Source organism: Archocentrus centrarchus, chromosome 15, assembly GCF_007364275.1.
Source record: "Archocentrus centrarchus isolate MPI-CPG fArcCen1 chromosome 15, fArcCen1, whole genome shotgun sequence".
Taxonomy (NCBI): domain Eukaryota; kingdom Metazoa; phylum Chordata; class Actinopteri; order Cichliformes; family Cichlidae; genus Archocentrus; species Archocentrus centrarchus.
In genome coordinates this window covers 14,953,900-14,970,675 of record NC_044360.1, presented here as the reverse complement: position 1 = coordinate 14,970,675, position 16,776 = coordinate 14,953,900, and the positions used below count along the sequence as shown (strand labels likewise).

General features: G+C 37.7%; 1 protein-coding gene across 1 annotated transcript in view; it reads left to right on the top strand.

Annotated features, from left to right (window-relative positions):
* Positions 1-1,648: 1,648 nt before the first annotated feature.
* The window catches only part of LOC115793047 (protocadherin-15-like), a 232,811-nt gene continuing 217,683 nt past the window's right edge, over positions 1,649-16,776 (top strand). The window contains exon 1 of the mRNA XM_030747761.1: positions 1,649-1,816. The gene's annotated coding sequence lies outside the window, so the exon portion shown is untranslated. The remainder of the gene's footprint in view (positions 1,817-16,776) is intronic.

Below are 16,776 nucleotides of genomic sequence, written 5' to 3'. Positions count from 1 at the left end.
GGGTGTTTTCACTGTGCTTATAAGATTTACGGTAAAGACGGGAACAAATCGCAACTGATCTATCCAGTCCTTCCAGATAGAGACATACTACGCAGCTTGTCGACGTTTAAGACATTGCATGCTAAAAACATCCCCTTCTTATTCCTTTTTCCTTAGACATGAAATTAAGTATAATGCACTTATAAATAATTCTGTGCAGTGTAGAATCTCATTTAATCCCTTTTATACTTCATTCTCTTCAATCAAAAGCAAAAAATATTTATGTACAAGAAGCCAACAGACATGCTCACACTTATAAAGGGTCAGTGTCAGTGATACAGCTTGCTTTGTTGACACTGGCTGCAATAATTCATTGTTCAGGGTCTTACATAAGTAAAAATAATAACTACACTTTCCCTTTAAATGGTGTCATTAAAAGCTATTATCATTTTGAAGTGATAGCCATTCTTCTTGCCACAAACTGCATATTTTGATGAAGGTGATAAATAGAAATGTCCCAGAAGTGAAATGATATTACTGTATGAACTGTGAGGAAGAACATAAAGAAAAGAGAGTGAAAACAAACAGGGCTGACTGACAGGATGTTTTGTTGCTGGGATTTCTGAGATCCCAAAACGGAAGTCGATTTTGGTAGCAGGATGTATCTATTTTAGTAAAGCTTTGTGTACAATTTGCAAAGAAATAAATGAAAATAAAATGTGCTTGAGCCGTCTAGAATTAGGGCTGAATTTAAGATTTAGATGCGACAGATTAAGTGGGGAAAAAATAGTTTACCATGTTGGTTGTTTGGTTTATTAGCAAGTAATCGTTTTAGGCATAAACATTAAAAATAAATGAAGAAAAGAAAAGGGAAATGGAAATCAGGAATTCGGGACCGGGGAAGTCTCGCCTTTAATCTCGGAAGCTAATTGGGTTAATGAGGAAGTGGTGCAAGCGGTGCGGCAGAAGAGTGACGGCAGAAGGAAGAAAAAGTTCCAGCCCTGCAGTGCAGGATATCCAGCAGGAATATTACACAGACGCATCTTGGGGTGGACAGCTTTAACTGTATTGAGGACGTTTAGTGGGGATCAAGAAAGTTTCCGATTCATTTCCTTTTTTCCTGATATGCAAATACTCAGATTTGAATACTGATATTAGAATGAAGCTAAATGTCAAAATCTGCACCTCACAAAATAAAAGCATCGTCACCGGTACTGTGTCTCAAAATGTCCAGCTTGTGAACTGAATTTACTTGGCCTAAATTTGTTAAAGGGCAGCACATTTGGGAATCCTGGACACTTGGACTCCAGTATAACTTTGGGTGGCGCCAGAGCGCAAGAAAAGAGGAAATGGGTGAAAACCAACACAACTCATCTGCTAATCTGCCCGGAGAATCGCTTTATGGCTTCGGCCGTCTCCGCATCCCGCTAGGTGATGTGTGAATCTTTTCAGCGGGTGGTAGGACTTGCCACCTGTCAGGAATGGTAAACGGGCTTCGCTGAAGACCGCGCCGACGCTTTCTACTTTTGCATCGGACAACGTTCACATTTTTTGTGCACGTTCGTTAAAGAAATATGGACAACTTTGTCTGACAGCGGCGCAAGAGAAAGTGAGCCACACGCGTAAGTGGTGAGATTGTAAACGGAGTGTCTGCACCCGGAAGGCTCCGACCCCTCTCGCTTTGAAGATTAAAGGGTTGACCACGTCTGAAGGACACTAACAACAGGATTAGGTATTGTGCAGTGTAACCTACTTCACATCACTCCTGCATCTTGTCCTCTGAAAATTTGCGCAATGACCTTTGGTGCACTTGGAATACAGCGGCTGCACCCGTGAGGTAAGGGAATACATTTTGGTCACTTTTGAGTTTTCTTAAGGCTGTTTGAATTCAATATGTGAAGTTGTGCTAGACATAAAAAAAAAAAAAAATCTCTCTCAACACAACAATTAATATTTGATCTTCTGTTGGAGCCTGTTACGCACAGATGCCAACGCATTCGCTTTGAACATTGATAAATTGATAGTGAAGGATTATTGCTCACGTTGTATGTTGTACAGTTTTACCCAGGGACCATGCCCGGTATTTTACAAGCTCATCACGTCAAGTTACTCAAACGCTCTGTATATCCAAAGCTCCACGCATGAGGCTTAATGTAATTTGCAGAATGTGCACCCGTGGAGAGAATCGATAGTTAAGGCATTCGTGTTTTAGTCTGCATTAGTGCATTCTTGGTAACACTATTAAAGCTGTAATACGATGCTTCTACCTACTCAGACGAGCACATAAAACATTGTGAGGTTATTTTTTCTGAGTACCACTAATGTAAGAAACACGTGTGATTTGGCTCGTGATACCCCCCAGGAGCCAAAAGAGGTGTGTTTGGTGTTGGGATCACCATATATGATAAAACAAGAGAACGTGCATGTCATGAGGCTGGCTTCTCTGTTATCAGACTGTTATTTCTTAAACTGCAGACAGTTCATATATACAGTTGTGTAGGAGCTAAAATACTGTGAATTGTTTATTCTATAACTTAATAGAATGGATGCAGCAGAGTGTATTCTGAGGGGCAGTGTGCAGGTCAGTGAAGTTTGACTGAGACAATTTCTGTATTTAGTCAAGTTTACCCTTGGCACAAACTTAATGTCCAAGTCTGACACATTTCTCTATTTGACTCTGTGTAGGTTTGTTGCAGATTTAGGGATATTCTTCTGGAAGGAATGATTCAGTGAGATGAAATATATCGGTACTGTATGTGCATGAGCATGCTTACAATGAACATCAAGAAAATTATCCTGTTCTTCTCTTCATGTGTATTCCAGTTTCCAGTAGCTACAGGTATCGGTAGTAGTGCCCTAGAAGTGTGTAGGGAATATTTTTTAAAAAAACAAAACACTGCTGCCTGATGTCTTCATCAGTCTAGGGTTTGGCCTGTTCTTTCCAGAGGCGCACATTTGGGAAATGAGAGATGAAGAGCAGCGTGGCTCAGGCCAGCTAGAATCCATTGATATTCTGCTCATGTCCTGCTCCATAGGCAGCCCATTGTCATGGCTCGCTCAGTGGGATAGCATCTGATGATTGAGGTGTATGGAAGAGGGTTGAAAGCCAGTTTGAAAAAGAAACTAAACGTTCATTTATTGAAGGTTAAAAGTGCGATCTCACAGTAAAGGCACACAGTGTATATTTCTATGCACTACGTGAGAGTTGCATGACCATGAAAAAAATATAGCTTACAGTGTTTTTTTTGATTGACAGCTTAGCTTGTATTTCAATACAAATGCATCTTGATACTTGTCTTTGTGTATGCTAATGTACTTTATACAGTAATGTAATCATTTAGAGAGCTAATTTGATAGACCCAACAGTCTTTCATTTCCTTTAATGCTGCCTTGGCAGGCAAAAAAATAAGAGTTTTCAAATAAGATAGCTGCATGTCAACTTTCAAAGGGTGCAACTTCTCATCAGATGCAACAATACTGCATGCCTGTGGACAATACATGGCCAACCAAGCAGAAAGATTTATCTGTCATGGGTGCGTGAAATTGCAGTGGTCTGCAGTATTCTGTCCAGGGCAGAGAGAGAAACAAGTCCTCCATGGCTTTGGGAAATAAAGAAGTAACAGAGAGGAACAAACCTCAAAAAAGTAGCAAGTTATGGCTGCCTGTACTCAGTGTCAGGTAGAAATGATCAGTGCTGTAGTCTCTCTTTTTTTCTTTTTTTTTTGCGATAGGGAAATGAGTACAAAGGACCAACCACAGGGGAGTAACAAAGAAATTTATCTGAGGAGATGAACAAATAAGGGTAACTTTTGAAGACTGCCATGGAAGTTGACACACACAGGTGAAATAGTTTACGAGTTGCTGCAGTAGGAGGAGTAGTAGCTTCCACTCTGAGCACAGCACAGATCCCCCCCCACCCTTTTTTTTTTTTTTTGGTTTAGCTGGTGCACCTTTCAAATTTGCTGCCATAGTGTATGCATGCCTACAATAAAATTATTTGACAAACTACCTTGGAATTAAAAATGAAAAAAATCATTCAGAGCTACTGTGCATTCTTTCCTGTCACATAATATATGATCAGTAGCTGTAAATGTGTCGCGCTTAAGCAGATCTATTGATAAACTGCTTCAGTTATTTAGGTTGTGAGACTCAGTGGCCAAAACATATGGGACTTTATTTGCACAACTATAAAAATATGAACTGGTCAGATTTGGAACAGATTTTTATTTTTATTTTGGATGGGCCCATGGGGGACAAATGTAGAATATATTATTTAATTAGTTAAGTCTTAAGGTGATGTAAATTTGTAGAGACAATCTCGTAGCTGCATTAGGTCATAGTAGAGCTTGACTAACTGTTGTGGCCAGCAGCTGTAGTAGAAATCTGTGTCCAGACCCCCATTGGAGCACGAAGGGAGAAGATGATTGCATGTAAGTTATTCCCACGTGGCAGCACCAGTAGTCTCAAATTTAATAGTCTCATATTCATATCATATTTGATATATGAAAAATACCCCACTCATCTATTCAGTTATTTTCCAGCTCATGTTCTTCCACCCTTCTTATCTCAGACACAGAGAACATGGAGACCACTTCAGTTCTTTCCATTTGTCTCTCATAGAAGAGCAGTTTAGATTTGGTAGCAGGTTTATGGAATAAATCCATTATAAATGTATTTTAATTGGGAGCACAATCATATATATATATATAATATATATATATATAATTTTGAAGGGCATTTTTGATTCCTTAGCTTTTGTGCATTCACCATCATGTGAAATATCTGAGAGTGTAGAGTATAGTAACTACTCCCAGGAATTGGTCTCATGTGGAAAGATGGAAGGTCAGATAAGTATGTTTAGGAATACCAAACTTTTGATTGGAATCACTGAGAATATGTTCGTGTTAAAATAAAGTCCATCCCTTCAAAAATAATGACCTCAGTGCCTTTGAGAAATATACTGATCAACAGAGGAATAAGAGTTGCGCTGATTAGCTCCCCAGTCTGATTGTTTGAGTGTAAGCCATGTGGAACTTTTCCTCCATAAGAAACCCTCATCAGTTGTGTCTGTGAGTAATAAAGAACTTGAATAATGGTCTGTCCTCCTTATTGAATTGCCAGTTGTAACACCAGTACAAAACTATAACAGCAACTTTGCAGAAGCTAAAATTTGAACATTTATCATTGTTGATGTCTCAGCCTGAGAGGCTGAAAGATGTTTTACTTGCCCATTCAGTTAATGTCAATCTCATTACCATAATCCTGCATTGGTTTAACTTACGTTAACCTTAGGTTATCTTTAAGCATCAACTCTCTTCGGCAGCTACCCTGTGAAGGAAAATATAACTTTTCTTAAATGTCTGTCATGGAAACAGAAAAGAGTTTTTTTTTTGTTTGTTTGTTTTTGTTTTTTTGTTTGTTTGTTTGTTTGTTTGGGGGGGGTGGGGGGGTTGACTGAAGCAGATATCCAAATTATTTTCTTGATTTTTGTGAGGGTGTTTGCAAGTGTTCATATGCTTGCTGACTGAAATTCTATTAGCATAAATTAATATTTGCCCCAGCTCAAAATAAATGTTTTTATGAAAAGGTGCTTACTGCAAATTACTGTATTATGACAATATCTTGACTAAACATTTGTTCCAGCATTTGTAGGTGTGGACAGATGATATTGCAACCATGTTTTCATTTCACACTTCAGTAATTGTATTTATCTTTAGCTAGTGTTCCAAGCTACATTATATGTTCTGTAAATTCACCATGGAGCATGATTGTATTGGGGAAGATGGGGGGGTGGGGACTCAAAATATCAAGACAGTGTGATACACTAGCCTTGAGTTTTCTCAACTTGTTGTTGACTTTACTTTGCAAGAGTTCTGGCAACTTGAATTTTCTTGTTCGCCTAATTCCAATATTTCTGTGAAGTTAACAATAAAATTCCAGCTTCATGCAAATTCTGCCTTCAAAAACACTGAAATTTTTGTTGTGTAGGCAAAAAACTTTGCCTTTACAGCTTCCAGCTGCTCCCTTATTTCCCACAGCAGATTGAGCTGCATATTTGGTTCACCATAGGTTTGTACACCAGATGCAACCACCTTCTTTATCTGGGTTTGGAATTGGCAGGTGTTGTACACTAGGTTGTGATGCCTTGCACAAAGTTGGCTTTGTGTTGCTTCCCAGGGACAAACCAGGGACCTCTCACTTGTGAGGGGAATGTGGTAACCCTCTACACTATAGTGAATTCACTGTGGATATGGATCCTTGACTTCTTGAGCAACAGACCCCAGAATGTCAGGATCGGAGATCACACATCATCCACTTTAGTCTTGAACACTGACTGGCACTCCATGAAGGTGCATCCTCAGTCCTCTCATCTACTCCATTGTAAAAATTTGCTGAATAACAGGACCGATATTAGACAATGATGAAACTGCCTACAGAGAGGTGGTCAGGCATCTCACAGACTAGTACTATCACAATTACCTGGATTTAAACACAAAAAAAACCAAGAAAATGATAGACTTCAGGAAACTGTATGCCCTCTGCATACATGGGAAGGAAGTAGAGAGGGTAGGAAGCTTTAAGTTCCTTGGTGTTCACATCTTGGCTGATGTCATCTGGACCACACGTAACTGTCATCAGCTGGGAAAGGGAAGGCTCAACAAAGGCTTTACTTGCTGAGGAAGTTAAAGCATGCCCACCTTTGTTATCACCTGCTGACCAGCTTCTATTGATCAACAGTAGTCAGCCTTCTGACCTACTGCTGCACAGTGTGGTTCACCAGCTGCACAGGGGAGAACAGAAAGGACAATGTCCAGATCATCGAGTCACAGACCCCTTTTTTTTCCCCATGGTCAAATGGTTTTTTTTTCTTTTTCTTTAGTAATCAGTTCAAAATGAAGAGCATTGTACCTTACTTTAAAAAAAAAAGAAGTAACAATCACCATACAGCTTTGCAAAATAAAGCAGGAGGATTTTTGTCGTTTTGTGTGATTTCTTTTTTTTTTTTTTTTTTTTTTTTGTTGTTGTTGTTGTTATCATACTGTCCGTCCAGGCATCCATCAGTGAGGTTTTACTATTCTGGTCTATAGACTCTAAAACCACAAGGATTTGAGCCATGAAATTTGGCATATGTGTTCTTTACTCTTCAAAGAAGTGCAAAACGATATTCACATTCCTGGATGTTTAGTATGCTTTGTACACTTTATATGTATTTATCTAAAGTGGAGAGTAAACAACATGGGGGAATTTCTGACTGCTAATGCTATGATAATATATGCTAATGATATGCAGCTTCTTTTTTCATGCCTGATTGGCTTAGCCTGATAATATTACAGTATTATATTGTGCTGTGTGATTGGCTATGCTTGCTTGACCATTATTGACTGAAATGGAAAAAGTGGGGATTCCCCATATCTAGCAACTGACCTAGGTCACTGAACAGCTGGCAGTAGCTAGATAGTGAGAGTGAATTTCTAGGTAAAGAGCCAGTCCGTTTATAGAAACATCAGTTCTAGGGAGCAGCCTTATTGATTAGCCTGTGATGCCAACTTACAATTGGCTGAACATTGTCAAACATGTTGGTCAAGGATGACTCGTGGCCATAAATAGTACAGACTATGACTCATTATTGAGCAATATTAAAGCCATACCTACTGCTCAGCAGTATTGCTCAAATGTAAATGACATGCTTGCCTTATGATTATAGTGATGTTACACATAAAATTCATTGATATCAGCAGATTATGTAGTATGGGTTCATTATATAGTAATATTCCTGTACACACACGTATAATATGATGTGAATACCTTGTGCCTTGCATTATATCTGGCTTATTGTTAGATATTATATAAATAGGCATTATGTAATATACACCCTTGTACCAAAAGGTTTTGGAGAAATGTTAGCAATAATTACAGAATAGCAATCTCTTATAGCATGCTTAAAATTGTTGTGAATTAAGGAGCATTGTTAATATTGGAAACCTTTTTTTGCTGGAATATGCAGTAACAGTCAAAAGTTTGGACACAGTCACCCATATCCAAACTTTTGACTGGTACTATATATTTTACTAACCCGGGGATAACTAAAACTATTTGGATAAAAGTTTAGGGCAAGGTTCCAAATTAGGGCAAAATAGTTTTGCAGAAGGTAATAAGATGTCTGTTGGGTTTTCTATTATGAATGAATGCTATCCTGACTTATACATTTATTTTATGGTTTCATTCATCATGTCAGGATATGCCCACAGTCTTGTTCATGTTTTATAATGATAATACTATGTTAACTGTGAGGGTTTTTTTTTTTTTGTTCTTTTTTGTTTTTTTGCCACATTTGGTTCTTTGATGGGCCACCAGCTGTACATGGCCCCTGACCACATACAGAGTGTGTTATCTGTGGGACTTTACCCTCCCTCTGTGATATTCATTCTAGCCAAACTCAAAGGAAATGCCAGTTATATTATATTGGACCACACCCACCCTGGACATCACCTATTCTTTCTCCTGCCCTCTGGAGAGAGATTCAGATCAATCAAGTTCAAAACCCACAGGTTAAAAAACAGTTTCCTCCCACTAGCAGTAAAAAGCATACTCCTTCATCCCCTCCCTAAGAATGTAATATAAGGACTAGAAGTCCAGTTTTAAACATGTCATGTTCATCTCTTGCACTGCATTTGCATTTTGCACTGTTATTCTGCAATGCTACCTCACTATGTTTATCTTATTTCTATTTTATATTTACACTATAGTGTATTTTGTCCTTTGTTCCCAAAAGAGCTTTAGAACTGCTGACCAGTCTTTCATCATTTTTTTGAACAATAGTAATAAAGATGTATTCTAAGTGCGAGGTGAGGCGGGTCGTTTTTACATGTAAACTCTAGCACTGTTGGGCACAGAGAAAGATCCTCTTTGCTGTTGAACTGAGCATGTATTTATATTTTATTCTGAGACGTTAACATCAGTTATATCTAATTATAGTCCTGTCTTTTAATTTGACTGTTTATAACTTTGCGCCACATGAGATGATTAACAAAGACCTAATCTGCATACAAAACATTCAGTTAAGCTCAAAGCCAAGAGTAAAGGCCATTGATTCTTCTGAAGCTCTTGAATACCTTATGAGAAAACAAGCTAGACACAAGTGAATTCCTCAAGGAGAATGATGGCAAAAAAACAAAACAAAAGCAAAAACCTTGTTTTGGTTGTGCTTAAGTGCACATATTGTTGGTGAAAGTCAAAGATCATGGGGCAGATTGGTGATAGATTGGTGCCTTCTCACCTGAGATGTCTGCTTTATTTATATAGCAAAATCATAAGTGAAATGTACAGTGGAGCAGTGCCATTAGGAGCAATCTCAGTCTTAAGGCTTCTAAAAACGTGGGTATCCATTCAGTGTGAACAATAATGAAATGGTCTGATATTTTTCTTTCTGCCAAGTGACTTAGTAAGAGAGATTTCTCTTGAGGACACATTTACTAGGATTCAAAATAGTCAAAAGTATTCAGAGCATATTTGTGTGTGTGTTTGTGTGTATGTATGTAGATATAGAGATATGGAAATATAGATATCTATATCTCAAGAGCAGTTGATTTGGAAAGTTATAGGAAGCCAAAGTTCAGGATTAGTTTGAAAAAAATCTATGTATAAATGTGGGTGCTTTCTTTAACATACATCTGGTGTTTGTTTATTCCTTGAAGTGTTAGCTCCAGTATACTATATTGTGTATACTCAGTGTTACCTATTCAGCAGTCTCTGACCTTGTATGACTTGATAAAAATTAGTCAAAACACACCTTAAATATTGAATCTATTTGCTTGTTAATGTGAAAAATTAAATATTGACACTATCCAAGACATAGAAAAGTTCCTACTTCCAGCAAAGCTGCAGCATTTGTGTGAGGCAGTGGGCTTCATTCACTTGAGGATGGGGAGCTGAAAGTCAAGGTGACCGTAACATTTCTTATCCTATTAATCATGAAAGACTTCAGCGTTCTGCAAACGGGTGATACAGTGAAACACGTGGTTTACATTAAGCTCTACCTTCTATATATATAGTTTACTACCCTACAAAGAGCTGAAAATGTTTTCAATGAGTTGATTAGAATACATTAATGTGCATTGCAGTGCAGAGTTACTTGATAGTAAAGTCTGTAAAAACCACAAATGTACAGTCAGAAGCTGCAGTAATAACACTGTGAGGGAGTTATGTGATGTTCAAATTAAATTCACAGCTGTTAAATATAAATCCTCAGAAAACAGAATCTCGCACACTGAAAGCCACACACAAACTAATAAAAGAGGAAAATATGCAGCTATAACATGATCAGTTTAAGTACTAAAGCTGCAGCACTTACCTGTAGCAATGTTGGGGTGTTGGGGTCAGCTGTAGATCTGAACACTTTGCTGTTGTATGCCATTACTGAAGGTGGAGCAGTAACTGATGCATTTCCATCTGCCTCCTTTTATATGTGCTTTGAATTTGTGTGAAGGCAGAGGGAGAGGAGGCAGGTGGGTAAAATAAGAGGACAAATTGAAACCCATCAGAAACCCACCCACTGCCCATCATTTCCTTTCTTATCAACCCTCTGCATGTCCTTCACTGCATTCTTGAACCATCTCTATGGTCTTCCTCTTTTCCTCCTGCCTGGCAGTTCCATCTTCAACATCCGTTGTCCGATATATCCTCTGCACATGTTGAAACCATCTCAGCCTCGCTTCTCTGTCTCCAAGCGGCTCAACCTGAGCTGTCCTTCTGACATACTCATTTCTAACCCTGTCCCTTATTGTCACTCCCACTGAAAATCTGAACATCTTCAACTCTGCTACCTCTAGTTCTGCCTCATGTGTTTTGGGGCAGATGTGGATGGTATTGCACATTAAATTGCATTTTCTTTTGCAGGTTTTCTAGAAATTGTGTTAACTAACCAAAGAGGTTAGTTAACAGAATAAAAGGAAAACATTTTTACGCTAATAGCTATTTTTATGCGACGCATGAGAATAAGGAAAGTAAGGAAAAATGATATAAAAGACAATAAAAATGAAGCTCAAATATTGATACAGTGACAATACCACATATCCAGATGAGAGCACCAGCTGTCATATCTTTCTTGATAGAAATAAGAGTTTCTTTCATTACTTTGGCACTGTATGTAAATATTGTTCTAAGCTGTCTCAAAAGATAATCTTGCTAGAGGGCCTCAGTCTATTTCTCTGCATGAAAACAATATCCAGCTGTTAGCTGCATGCAGAAAAGGGCTTGTTAGCACATCACTTTTTCCTCAAGTTTCACTTAAATAAACCTTTAAAGTTTTTTTTTTTTTGTTTTTTTTTAAAGATGTAGTACAAACCAATTCAAAACTTGGTCCCTTGTAGGATTATATTTTGCAAATGTATTTTGCAAATTATAAGCTAATATATTGTCTGAACAATAATCTTTATAACATCTCTGTCCACCTGAGTACTATGTGGCAGGACCAAAAAAAGTACATAAATTGTCGTTCTAAGTGCATAAACTACTTTCAGCTGTATCCATTTGAGGCACAGACACTGTCACTTCTTGGATTATAGGGTATTCTTGCAAGAGTAGTTTTGCTTTTTTAGGTCCTTCTGGCTCTTGAATGGTGTTCTAGTCAAAAACTTCAATAAAATGATATATTTTTAAAGAACATTTACTTTGGTCTGCAGTTAAAAATGCCTTCTCATGGCTTTGTTGCAGAGTTTAAGGGAGAATCTAAATCAATGTGTTCTTGTGAATGATGTGGCCTGGGAAAAAAAATAAAAAGAAACCCACTCATCATAAAAAGGGGACATCATTGTTTTGATGTCTACTGCTAATCAGGTCAAATGAAGTAGAGCTTGACTTGATTGAAACCAATGTGGAACCTCATTTTTTTTTAACACACATTCAGTTATTTGCCCTACAATAAGCCCTTCTTAAAGCTGCTGTCATTTTGATAAACTTCAGTCTCGACTTTATCCTGATTTGCTCTGATGTCATGCAAGAATGGGCAGAGACTCATAAGGTCACCATGCTGTATTTTTATTTTTTATTTTTAATCAGTTGCTCTCCTATCTGCACAGCCTCAAGGCTTGATGGGATGGTTCCCATCAGTGTGTTCAGGTGACATTGCCCCAAAGCCTAATAATGGAACTAATGTGTAGTAATCACATTTAATTTTTTGGCAATATCAAAATGTAATTAAGTTTTATGATAAATATTGAACTCTCAGCATAACCTCCCCTGGATGACGATAATTTATTATAGTGACCTACAGGTTAAAAAATAAATAAATTTTAAAAAGCTGCGTTCTCATACTGAAAACTCCGGCTTCAGGCTCAACGTACCTTACTAACTTAATCACTCTTTGTAGCAAACCCCTCAAGACCATTGCTGGAAGGAATAGGTTTTCCTATGCGAGGCCAAAACTCATGATTTTCTTATTTTTAGCCAGTATAACCCACATGAAAATGTCAAAGCCTGTCAATGGGATGGGCTTAGAAACAAGAGGTGAGAGCTGCAGGAGGATAACAGTTTCTTTTTAAAAATATAATTTTCATCTGATTTTTCTACAACAATCTTGGGATTATATTACAGTTTATAGTACAGTTCTTCTAGACCTAGAAAAACCACCTGATTTTTTTTTTTTTATTATGTTAAATTATCTTAATTTTGATACAAAAACAATAGTGCAATTCAAGGCAAATCTGATGCTTTTTACATTTTTAAAATCAGTCAAGGGGTTACAAAGTTATGGACAAAAAACAATCATCAAAACTGTTCAAAATTCACACAATTCTCTGATCCTCTGTAATAGAAATCTGTGAAGAAACTGGTTATGGCAGAATTCATTTTGATATAATTAAAAGTATCTAAGTCCTTGTCATAAGCTGCACCATGTTTCATAAAGTTTGCAGTCATAACAGGCAAATCATAATATTTGGTGTTTTTGTAAAATATAAACAAGTGCCACATAGTCACACAAGTCTAAAAATGAACTGTTGATGATGTAGTTCGATCAGGGTTATTATAGTTAACGAAAACGAACGAAATAAGGAAAACTGAAATTGAAAAAACATTGTCGTTAACTGAAATAAATAAAAACTACAATTAAAATGAAAAACTAAAACTAACTAACTAACTAAAATTGTATTGTGAATTTAAAAAACTAACTAAAATTATAGATAAACTGACCTTCCTTTTCTTGTTTGTCATTTTAGTTAAAAGCCTTGTGGATTGATCATTTTCCGCTCTCCAAGTTTAAGCTGGGAGCGCCGTCGGGCAGCTGTGTGCGTGCGTGCGTGCTTGCTGTGCTCACCAACACACAATCCAGCTACACAAGCAGAAATGCAACATGAGGTTGGCCACATATCGAGCATCTAACCAAGCTAGCTCCTAAACAGAAGCTGTTGTTAATCTGCTGCACTGATGCTGAACTTTATTGGGAGTTTATTGTAGAAGTTATTGAGTTTGGGAGTTCATGTTTTTCTTTGTTTCTCCCTGTTGATGTTCATGTGTGTCCTTAATATTACACACATTTAACACGTAGTGCTGCTGTTTGTAAACAAGTGGTTGTTGAATAAATTTCTTTAAACGGGATCTTTTGTTGAGATTTATTACACAAGAGTTATTCTTGTACCTTGACTCTTGCATCTGACAAAGTATGAAAAACTAATACTGAAACTAACGAAACTAAACTAAAACTAAGCAATAAACCAAAAATAAAAACTAATAAAAATGAGCAAAACCACTCTGAAAACTAATTAAAACTAACTGAATTAAAGAAAAAAAGTAAAAACTAACTAAAACTAAACGATAATGTAAAATCCAAAACTAATATAACCCTGAGTTCGACCAGTCACAGCAATGAAATCTAATCACATGAGCGGTGACCTGAATGAGCGGCATCCAGATTTTCAAGACAGAGGATGGATAGCCAAATCTTGGCGTTGTGTTTACCTTTTTGCTGATTGAATCACATTTTAAAAAATAAATAAATAAAATGGTGTACTATTATTGCAAAACTTTGACAGAGAATAACTCTGGAGTCTGACTTCCTAGAAATTTTGTTTCTGCACTGACATAAAATGTAAGACAAGATCTGTTTGGTCACAAAATTTCAGAATATTCCATTGTGGGCAACACATGCAGATTTTGAGGTAAAGTGTCGGCCTTAGTCTGTGACTTTGCCAGAGTTAATCCAAACGCTAATCCTCACGCTGTGACTTTTCCAAGAAAGAACATCAATATTTTGTATTAATAGCACCATTTTATTTAGACATCTGTATTAAAAATTTCTGTCAAAATGAAGCTTATTTAAAGAGGAATATTTTCATGTAGGTACCAGTTAGGAGAAATTATTGATGAAAATCTGTTGACTGCAGCCTGCGTCATTTAGGTTGATATTAGTTGTGCGCTGACATGACACTGGTGTCAGATGAATGGGTTTTGTATGCATAGGTGGCCTTGCTAGTAAACCACAGACCATACTATGCATTAACATATTGAATTTATTCATACTGTATATATTTGACATCAACAGGTATTGAAGAGGGGTCTCAAACGAGGCTAGTGTCATATCAATGGCTGTTGAGACAGAAATGGAAGGAAAAGAAAAAATCGAGCTACATTTTGGCCTTTAAATGTCAGCGAAGGCCTTGCTGTTTAGACGGAAATGGCACTTCACCTTGTACTTCACTTTCTTTACACCTGCTGTGAGTCGCTTGATTTAAGCTGTATATAACGTGCGTATCTGTCATTCTTCCATCTTCCATTGCACTCTTTGGATTTGAATTACTGATGTTCTTGCTTAAAGTAGTGCTAGAGTCACTGAAGATTAAGGAGTGTGAAAGTCAAAATATCTGAATGTGGAAATTAAGTTGAGCTTTTTCAGTACAGCTCTAAGATCCTTTGAGTCTTTCTTTGTGGAGTGTTTTTAGGAAAGTAAGGGAGTCATGAGTGAGCCAGCCAGTCAATTAGTCGCACCTTCACCAATTAACCTCTTTTTCTGTAGCAGTAGATGCTTGTTGTAAAGCCTGTAGACTTACTGTAAATACCAAAGTTCGTGTCATGGTACTCAATAATGAGGGTTCAGTGCAGGGCTTTCAACTTGAAAAGGCTAACTACTGTAACATAAAGACAGCTCCTGAAAAGGAACACATAATTAGCTACTTATTCCCACAATGAAAGGCTTGTGTCTGCAGGAATTTTGAGCCTTCTGTTAACAAAGTGACCCTCACAGGCTTTGCACCATGGTATGATACTGTATATAGAGACATCTGCTGAAAATTAATTTAGGTACTCTACTTCTTCCCAAGAGAGTAAATCTTCTTCCTGAAGTATTGTTGTGCAATCTTTAACAAATTGACAGATAATGCAGCAGGGGAGAGCATAGCACCTTTGCTGCTGTTCACTGAATTTTCTGACTTGAGCCCATCAGCCCATCACTGCTGTAATTCATCCCAAAGGTGTTCTCTTAGGTTGAGGTCAGGACTCTGTTCAAGCCAGTCAAGTGCTTCCACACCAAACTCACTCATCCTTGTCTTTATGGACTTTGGTTTGTGCACTGGTGTACAGTCATGTTGAAACAAGAAAGGGCCATCCCCCAACTGTTCCCACAAAGTTGATAGGATGAAACTGTCCAAAATCTCATGGTATAAGGGGCCAAGCCCAACTTCTGAAAAACAAACCCCACACCATAATCCCCCCTCCACCAAACTTTACACTTGGCACAATGCAGTCAGACAAGTACCGTTCTCCTGGCAACCACCAAACCCAGATATTTAGCAGCAAGAAAATTTCATGACTACACTTGTTGCACAAGAGGCATCCTATCATGGTACCACGCTGGAATTCATTAAGCTCCTGAGAGAGACCCATTCTTTCACAAATGTTTGTAGAAGCACTCTGCATGCCTAGGTGCTTGATTTTATACCCCATGGAAGTGATTGGGAGACCCGAATTCAATGATTTGGATGGGTGAGTGAATATTTTTGGCAATATAGTGTGTATTAAGAAAGGATTGGGGGACACATATTTAAATAAACAAATAGAAATATAGATACATAAATAAATTCAGAAATATAAATACATGCACACACACACACACACACACACACACACACACACACACACACACACACACACACAGTGTGTGTGAAAAAAGCATAGCTTTTCTCATGTAATACACACATGCAGTGAAATAGTGGTAGAAAACTTTACGTTAAGATGGCAGAGTCATGCCCTTCTGCCGCTTTCATCACACATTCTTGGTTGGAGACCAGCTAGCTTGCGGGGCCCGTGTTGAACCCATTTTTTTGGCCGAGCACTGAGTGCATTTGCAGTGGAAAAACGAACGGTTCAAATACTGGCACCGGCACCCGGTCAGTGGAAGAAGGGCCTAAGAGCGCAAAATGGGATATAAAGTGATTTTCACAAATACAAGATGGTCCAAGTTTATTTAGGATTTTATATGCAAGAAAAAGAGTGTTAAATCAATATTAAAAACAGTTCTGTAAGATGCTGGAAGCCAGTGTAGCTCTGCTAAAACTGTAGTGATGTGCTTTGTGGTGTTCATTTTAGTTAACAACCTTGCAGCAAAATTCTGAATAAGATGCAGTCTACTGGTAATCTTTTTAGGAAGTCCAGCAAAAAGAGAGTTACAGCAATCCAGTCTGCTGGAAATGAATGCAGGATGAGTTTTTCAGAGTCATGGTGAGTCAGGAAAGTTGTGTTTTGGCCATACTCCTGATGGAAGAAGTCTGTCTTTGTGATGAAATCAATGTGGGATTTAAAACTCAAGCA